Below are 9,657 nucleotides of genomic sequence, written 5' to 3'. Positions count from 1 at the left end.
ATTGCCTCAATTTTTCTTTCTTGTCTTATTGCTATAGATAGCATTTCTAAAACTATATTAAATAGTGGTAGTGAAAACTGGCAGCCTTGCTTTATCCCTGATCTTATTAGAAAGCACCTAGAACAGCCCTGGACATATAGTAGGTATTTAATAAATGTTTATTGATTTATTAATTGATTGAAAGGCCACTAAGTTTTTAATGTTTGCTTTTGGTTTTAGAGAGCTATTATTTATATGTTAAGGAAAAACCCATTTATTTCTATGCTTTCAAAGGTTTTTAACAGGAAGTGGTGAATTTTTTTAAAAGTCTTTTCAATATCCATTGGTATAATCATGTGGTTTTTATTACTTATATTGTTAACATGATTTGTTATGTTTATAGTCTTCCTAATGTTTAACCAACCCTGCATTCCTGGTATAAATCCAAACTAGCTATAGTATATAATCTTTCTAATATGTTGTTGTAGCCTCTTTGTATTAACTGAGCATAGGAGGCACTTTAACTGATCTTTAATACCCGTTCATATGTGTATGTTCCTCACATATTTTTAATCTTTTCGATTCTTCTTTAAACCTTCTCACAAATTGTCCATAGGGGCTGGTGGTCTGGTGGCCCCCCTTTATTTTTTTTTTAGTTCTCTAGAAATGATGTGAAAACAAATGGAACATGGATGTAACACAAGCTATTGCTCTTGCTTTGTGATTTTTCCCACCTCCTTTCTTACTCACACATCTTACTAATGACATCGTTTAGTCCATTTCTCTTTTACAATCTATCATTGGTAAAATATTTCAGCTTATGCTCAACATATTTCTCTCCATTTCCATTTGGGTGATCTATAACTTTAATTCTTCATAGTCCTTGATATTCGATAACTCATAATCCTATAATATCATCATGTTGTTAAAAGGATTGGTCTTTATTTTTGGGAGAAGTGTTGGGTCACTAAAAGTGCTGCACAATCTCACAAAGGTAGTTAATCCAACCCATTCTCCAATTCCTTTTAAATTCTACAATCAGTTCAATGTCAATCTGCAGGATCTGTACAAGATATATTAGTGATGTACTAATTCCATGTAATGATCACCTAATTTTATATCTTTTCCTGGAAATAGATATTCTTTATGCATTTTTTTTTCTGCGTGATTATGGATCTCATTGAGGAGACTACAATATTCAGAGCTTGATACAGTTTTGTAATGTCACGCATAAACAGAAACATCTGGAAGACCTCATCATCTAGGGAATCCTGCTTCAATACATACTCTATGCCTGATGTCTTCTATGACAGTGGCAAACTCTTTTGGAAACCATACATCTTGATTTTATGCCTTTATATAAACAATCAGAGGTGAATTAAATGAAGTTACAATGGTTGCTGCATTTTTCAATACATCACCTATGATTTTTTAACAGATGCCTGGGAATTGTGTTTTTGGAGGAAAGCCATTAAGTCAAGTTTTGCCCTTCTGAATCAAATGCTTCTTCATTAAAAACAAACAAAAACCAAACAAACAAAAGCAATAAATATAATTTTTAAAGCAAAAAATAAATAATTAAAATAAAATAACAAGTACAATAGGATCTTTCATTTTCTACATATCCCTTTTTGAGTCATATTGAGAACTATGATTATTTGCACACCTTTGGGAGCCTTGTTTCTTTCAAATAACTAAAGATCAATTCCTAAATAAATCTACAAATGCTTACTTTGAATGTCAGGATGTATTCTAGTAGACACAATCCCTCAAAATTATGTAATCTCCAACATGATACTACTCTATCTTGTCTAATTGCTCTTATCATCTTCATTTGTTTTAGTGCTATTTTCACTTCCTCAATATAGCATATTGAGGGTTATGATGTTAATAGCCTAAATATGGTAGCTCCATTATCATTAATGGAGGAATAAGTCATAGATATTCCAATGAATTTTTTCCATTTTTTTCTTCTTTTCTTCCAGTTTCCTATTTAAATAGTCTGGATTATTTAGGCCTTTTACCCAGCTTTCTGTATGTTTTTCTTTTCATTGCTGCTGGCCATTCTATGAGGTAGTATTGCTCAAAATCTTTCATTATCTTCTTCCTTTACGTTTAACAAATGCATTTATATTCTAAGCTGGCATCGTTCCTGGTTTGTCATTTTTTACTGCTTAGTAAGGAGAAAAATGTTTGCTCTCTGAAGTATTTCTAGATTCTTTTTGTTTGTTCATTGTGATGATTGATTTACATTGTTTAAACTTTCTCAGGTAATCAAGAGAGCCTATGTTAATATTGTTCTTTTGTCTCTTTGCCAATTTTTGTAACTGTCTATAAAGTTCAGTGCTTATGGTCAGAAATCTGAAAAAAAAATAACCATAAAGATAAGTATAGTTTATGTACCAACTATACATAACTGTACATTCTATAAAGGATAAAGAGGCAAAGACATTTCATAAGAATTTGGTATAACTCTTCAAATTAAATATATATACATTATATATATATATATATATGCTTGATGGCTTTAAAGAAGAGTTTATGACATTGTTTAAAGATACATTAGAAAACATGGTACAGAGATGAGAAATGACAGATGCCAAAGGCTTATAGATTATAAATAGTTGTTTCACTCCTATATATCATGATTACTTTCCTCAAGAGGAGAGTTGGAAGATAAAAGATGTGGTGAGTAATGTATAACATATAAAAATAATTATATTACAGTAGTTTGGAAATGAATAGTTACCAATATTATTAATTTTTTTTCTAAATTATCTAAATGTAACTCACAGGCAGGTCTTAATAGATAGATATCTCTGAAATTTCACCGACATCTCTCTTAGAGGGACTTTGGGGCCAGTAGGTTGACTGCTCTGCTCTCTTCAGAGAGGGTATACTAGTCTAGAATTCTATCTAACCAATAATTTAAGTAATGCTAGTCTAGAGGAAATACTTACTAGGTTGAATCTACTTTCTTAGTTGCTATCCCTTAACAGCAAAGAAGTGTTCCAAACTTTATCCAAATGTTCGACTCCCTTCTCACCAAATGGCCATTATGTAGAGAACATAATAAAAGCAAATAGTGAATAAACTTATTTATCCAAGCTGAAAGTCATAGAAGCTATATAGATTAGAATATACCAGAAAACACACTGAATGAATAATCTCAACCAAGACTGTCCCAGGACTCACCCAAAGGGAAATTCTCCACAGTTTCTAGTGTGGCAAGCTGGAAATCAGGAACATGTTGAAGTGCTGCTTTCTCTTTCTTCCTCTTCCTAAAGTCTTTCTCTAGGTACATGTCTACCTGAAGAGAGCCTGAACCCATGTTTCCTCTCTTGAAGTCAGAAGCAAGAAGGAAAACATTCTTCTTTCCATTTGTTGTTCAGTCTTTTCTTTTCAGGTGTGTCTGACTCTTTGAGACCCAATTTTGGGGTTTTCTTGGCAAAGATACTGGAGCAGTTTGCCATTTCCTTATCCAGCTCACTTTACAGGTAAGGAAATTGAGACAGACAGGGTTAAGTTACTTGCCTAGGGTCACCCAGCTAGTAAGTGTCTGAGGCTGGATTTGAACTGATGAAGTAAGTCTCTGATTTCAAGCCCTGTCCTCTACCCACTGTGCTACCTAGCTCACTATCTTCTCTTCTAATATTTCCCTAACTCTCCCCTTTATGAAGGCAAAAAGTACTGAATGGCCGCTTTCTCTACCAGGGAGGTGATTCTTGTGCATATGTGGCTAACTTGAACTCTGAGACACACCTATAAGAATGGCTCATATTTCTATGGAAATTTACAGCTTACATTTTACACACTAGGAAAATGAATCTCAAAAAGATTAAATGACTTATTGAAGGTCAAACAATTAGTGTCAAAGATAGAATTTAAACTGTAACCTTCTACCTCCAAATACAGCACTTACCCAATCCTACTGTGCTGTCTCTTTCTTTACTTTCTGTGTCACAAAAGAAATATGAGCCCCATTCCCTGATCTCAGGGAGCTTTGATTTAGTTAAGCAGACAAGAGCAATAATTCTATACTTCACTGGACTGATGATCTCATTGATGTAGGAACTTCTAATCATGTTGATTAATGACTTCCCTTCCAAATATGTGTGAAATACATAAGGAATAATACTAGTTAACACAGTTTTTAATTGTTGGCAGAACCTAGTCTAAAGATAGGCAAAGTAGGCAGCCACCTCAGGCGCAACTCTATGGGGAAGGAGGTCAATAGAGGGACTTTTTAACATAACATTATAAGAATGCACATATTTTTAGGACCAGAAAATTCTATTTTTCATGTCCTGTAGATATTTATTTTCTGGTTAGTGAAGGGCATTGGAATCATTACTAAAGTTGTAATTATACAGCTTTATACAACATATATAAAAATATATTTTTTTGTTATGTTGCTATGCGTCTTAGTTGAAATAAGCTACTTGATGAAGGTGGGTTCAAATTTTTATGGGAGGAGATGGGGGATTGTAGCCAGAACAGTATTTTAAGAAAATCATTCATAAGTACACATCCTCTTTGCCTAATGATTAAAAGCTCCAAGTAGGAGTCATGTCTTTGTATTTCCAGTGCCAAACACAGTGCTCTATGTATGTTAGGCACTCAAATGATTGTGGATAGTGATAACTGTAAAGTGCTATGAAAATTTGAAGCACAACAGGCTGAAAAAAATTCAACAGAGGGCTTGAGATGGGTCTTGGAAGGTACTAGATAATTGGAGAAGAGGAAGAAGGAAACATTTTTTAAAAAAGGTGTTAGCATTTCAGTTGGTTATGAGTGGCCTTTGTACCATAAAATGCAACAGGAAAGATCTTTTTAAAACATTTCTTAAATGGTTTTTATAGTACCTTCATGGTGACCTGAACCTTTCAAATATCATGAGTGATCACAATAGCAATCAATCTACATATTTAATACTTTCAGGATGTCTGATTTCATTCCTTTAGTAGAATTTCCATGTCTTAGTAACTAGTCTTTTGAATGTTTCTGTGGCTTAAAGGTCCAACCCTTTGGTGATAAATTTTTCTATGTTAAAAGCAAGACAGATTCTTACCTCATTGCTGGGCTTTTACTTAAGTCTTTCAAGCTAGTGGAAATCTGTCACAGCTGGAGCTTTACTGGTAAAGCCTTTGATGGTCAACTTTGGCTTGGATGATGGACTGGTAGAGGGCCTTTAGCAGAGAGCCTTTATTTAAGCGTTTAGCATATCTACATATTGTCTACGCTAAAACTTGCCCAAGGTTTTCAGCTTGAATGAGGGCATAGACCTTTGCATCTTGTTCTTAATTAAATGCAAATTAAAATATTTTCTGATAAAAATGTAACATCAATTTCCAACAGCATGACAGAGAAAGATGAAAGTAGTTGTTACCCTGCAACCTCATCATTTTCTTTTGAAAGAAATTTCCACCTAAAAAACCAAACACGTAATTTGAACTAGCTGTCAGAAGCATTACATTGGAGATGGGAGATTGACAAGGTATCTGATTCACTGACAAAGTCCAACCATTTTTGCACATTCAGTTGAAAAGCTTTTATAATTAATTGCTTTTCATGGATGCTTCTGGAACCACTGCCAACTCTTTTTAGCTCTGACAGCTACCTTGACTGTGCGATTAGAACATGCTGTTACAAGAGGCAGCATATGTAAAAACATTCAAGAGCTGAATTTCAGTTTTGCTGACACTGATGGCAAACAGTGCCAATGTCATGAGTACTTCTCTGTGACCATTACCAGCTTCAGTTTAGGGAAGCTTCTTGAGAGTAGAGATTGCTTCATGCTTTGCATTGGTATCCTCAGTGCCTAGGATAGTGCTTAGCATCTATTTGTTGATTGATTGTTTAATGGTTTGTGTGGATAAATCCCGGGACTGGAAGTTTCTAGCCACCAATGCTTTAGGTGGCTTAGTGGATAGAGCAAAGGACTTGGAGTCAGGAAGGTCCAGATGTAAATCTTGTTTCAAATACTTGCTCGTTGCGCAACCCCTTGGAAATTTACGTGTACCCTCTCAGCTTCAGTTTCTTCATTTGTAAAATGGGGATAATAATAGCACCTATCTATCATGGGTTGTTGTGAGAATCAAATGAAATAACATGTATAGCCCTTTGTAAACTTTAAGCACTACATAAATACTAGTTATTACTATTATTATTTATTTATTTGCCTGAGTGTCATGAATACAAAGGATCTGTGGATTCTTCAGATAGGGAAGTACCATAATGGCAACGGTCTCTAAGAAATCAGTAGAAAATAAGTCCAAGGTAATTGCTTGAATCAAGTAAAGGTTAAATTATTTGCCCAATGTCACACACCTAATAATCGTGGGAGGTAGAATATGAAGCCATGTCTTCTAGAAGCCAAACCATGATCTTTACCCATGATATTATGCAGTATCTCAGGTTTTTTTTGATAAATTAAAAAAAGTTAAAAGTATTTATTTCAATCTCATTGTCTATGATGTAAGGGATTGGAGACAGCAATTGTAAAGACTGGGAAGGCCAGCCAGTAGAGATTTCATGTGCCCTAAGACTACTTGGTAGCTGTGAAGGCCTGCTAGTCAATTGAGCCTTGGCAATGCCACTGATTGGGTTAGCGCTATAGACAATGTGATGCAACTGCTTCTAAAACTCAAAGAAACAAATGTAGTAGTTTAGGGCTGCAGGCTAGCCCTAACCAAGTCCCTTGTGATGATTTCCTTGACATAGGATAGTGGAGCGAGTGGCTTCCCCGGAGTTCTAATATCACGAGAAAGCAAGATACACTACAACAAATCAAAAATACCGATATCCCAGCTCCTGAAAATGTTTCAATGCAGACAGAATTGACTACTAAAGTGGGTAAACTATTCATGTTCATGAAATAGTCTGAAGGCATGAATATATTTTATTATGAACCAATACTACAATATTTCATAACAATTCAAAACACGTTTTACCAGCTATAGGCAAAGGCTATATTCCTTTTCAGCAGTACCCTGAGTTCACAAAACAACTTGTTGTTGACTGGCACAGGCCAGTCATGAAAATTACTCTATCCTTGATCCTCAATTAGACAAAATAAGAGATAATATTGAGGAGCTATTAAAGTTTGAACAGGGAAAATCTGAAGGATCCCAAATCACTGAAAATCTTGAATTAATACAAGATCTAGGAATTACTCCCAATGATTAATAAATGACAAAAACCATTATTAAAGTCTTAAATAACTTTGAAAAGGATATGGGCATATTTAGTACGGGATTGTGAAAATTCCCATTTTAGTCTGATATCTTAAACTCAACTAGATGACCAATTATATCAAAGCAAAGTAATTAAAAATAATACTATTTATATCTGTCTTACCATCATACACATATGCATTCTTCTGTAGTATTTAAAAGAAAGCATAAAAACATTTTATGACCTATATGTCAGTGTATGTGGTAGCTGTTGACATGATAAGGTTCCTCAAAGAAAGAAAGGTAGGACTATCAAGGAATATCCTTAAAGGTCAGCATCAAACATAAAGTTGCAGAAGAAACTTGAAAGAGCTGCTGAAGATGCACAGAAGGGCATTGGAAGATGACATCAACAGCTACCTATTTGTGCAGGAGACATCTTCAGTAGCTAGCATTTCTATAGGTGGCACAGTGGATAGATTGCTGGGCTTGAAGTCAGAAAGACCTGAATTCAAATCTGGCCTCAGACACTTCCTAGCTGTATGACCCTGAGTAAATTACTTAGCCTCTGTATACCTCAGTTTCCTCAAATGTAAAATGGAGATAACAATAGTGGCCTTTTATGAGGACTAAATGAGATATTTTCAAAGTACATAGTACAGTGCCTGGCACATAGTAGGTGCTTAATAAATACCTCCTTCCTCCTACCCTTCCTCTTTATTTTTCCCTTCCTTTTATCTTTTCCTTTCTCCCTTCCTTCCTCCCACCCTTCCTTGTTTTAAGGTTTGCAAAGTGCTTTACAAATATCACCTCATTTCTCCTCAATGACCCTGTGATACGGGTGCTATTACTATCCCCATTTTATAGTAAGGAAACTAAAGTAGAGAGAGATTGAATGACTTGCCCACGGTCACAAAGCTAGTGTCTAAGATTGGATTTAGATTATAGCTTCCTGTCTCCAGGAGTAGCACTCTATCTATAGTATCACCCTGTTGCCTTTAACATCATTTTGCTCAGTTAGAGGCAAAAAAAAGAAATTTGCAGAAATAACTCATGAAGACAGAGGCGTCAATCATAAGCTTTCCTCTTTGCAACTTCTTTCCCATCATTCCTGGTTCTGCCCTCTGGGATCAAGCAGAGCATGTCATTACTCTTCCCAAAGAAATCCTTTACTACTTGAAAACAGCTGTCACATTCCACCTGAATTTTCTCTTCTCTGGATTAATGTCTTGTTTTTCCAACTAATCCTCATATGACAGAGATTTGAGGACTTCTGTCATCCAGGTTGCCCTCCACTGAATGTTCCCCGTCTTATCAATGTCCTTCCTAAACTGTGGTGCCCCAAATTGAACACAGTATTCTAGATATGGTCCCACAGTGCAGAGTTCAGCAGTATGGTCACTACCTTATTTCTGGGCAGCATACCTTCCTTAATGCAACCCAAGATTGCCTCACTGATGGCTACCATATCATAGTGTTCCTTCACAGACTCAGAATTATTGAGTTGGAAGGTATCCTGGGGCCATTGAGTGTAACCATACCCCGAAAGGAATTTCTTACTGTAATGTTTCCAAATGCGGTCATCTACCTCTGCTTAAACATTTCTAATGAACATTTCCAATCAATCCCTAATACATCCCCAATTCCACTTTTAGACAGCTATAATTGTTAAGAAGTTTTCTGACATCAAGCCTAAATGTATCTTTATTTTTTCTCTAATTTCTACCCTGTGCTCTTGGTTCTTGCATAAGGGAAGAGTAAAGAAAGGAGAACTATAGAGAAAGTAATACACAAATGATGCCAGTGAAAAAAAGTTTGGTTTGGGAATTCTATGTTTATAAGTTTATTAAGTAAGTTTATTTTAAAAGCATGAATATGCATATATCTCCCATCTTTTGAGAAAATTTATGGATGTGTTCTTGTGGAAGTCTGGCTCATTTGGAATTTATCACCTATAGGAGATGAAGCTCTTATTTCCTTAGGGAATGAATTATTACAGCATATCTTAGAAGACTGGTGAATCAGTGGTGCAGTGAAAAGAGTGTTGGACTGAGAGTTAAGAGACCCTTGTTCTTAAACAAGCTCTGTCCTGATTGTTGAGGAAAACACTTCAGAAATCTGGATTTCCACATATGTCAGATGAGGGGATGGAATTAGATGATTTCCCAGGACCTTTCTAGCTCTAACACTCTAAACCCTTCTGAAATTTGTGTTACAGCAATACTTGTTACTTTCGAACTCTCACTGGCTCAAGGGTTGAGAGGCTGATTTTGGAAGCAAGAGCTTTTTTTTTCTTCCATAAGTTTCAGAGAGAGGTTCAGTGGGAATGAGAAGAGACAAACAAATGATATTAAGGATAATAAATGAGAAAAGATCATTTTTCTATTTATTTTCTATTGTGATTACAGCCTTAAAAACTGAGTCAATTTGATGTTGCCTTTTGATGAGCCAGTAAATTGCTCATAAATCAAGATAAAATAAGGAAAAATGTGAAAATGGTTAA

The sequence above is a fragment of the Phascolarctos cinereus genome, unplaced genomic scaffold (assembly GCF_003287225.1).
Source record: "Phascolarctos cinereus isolate Bilbo 61053 unplaced genomic scaffold, phaCin_HiC Scaffold_4;HRSCAF=312, whole genome shotgun sequence".
Classification (NCBI taxonomy): Eukaryota; Metazoa; Chordata; class Mammalia; order Diprotodontia; family Phascolarctidae; genus Phascolarctos; species Phascolarctos cinereus.
This window is presented reverse-complemented; position numbering follows the sequence as displayed.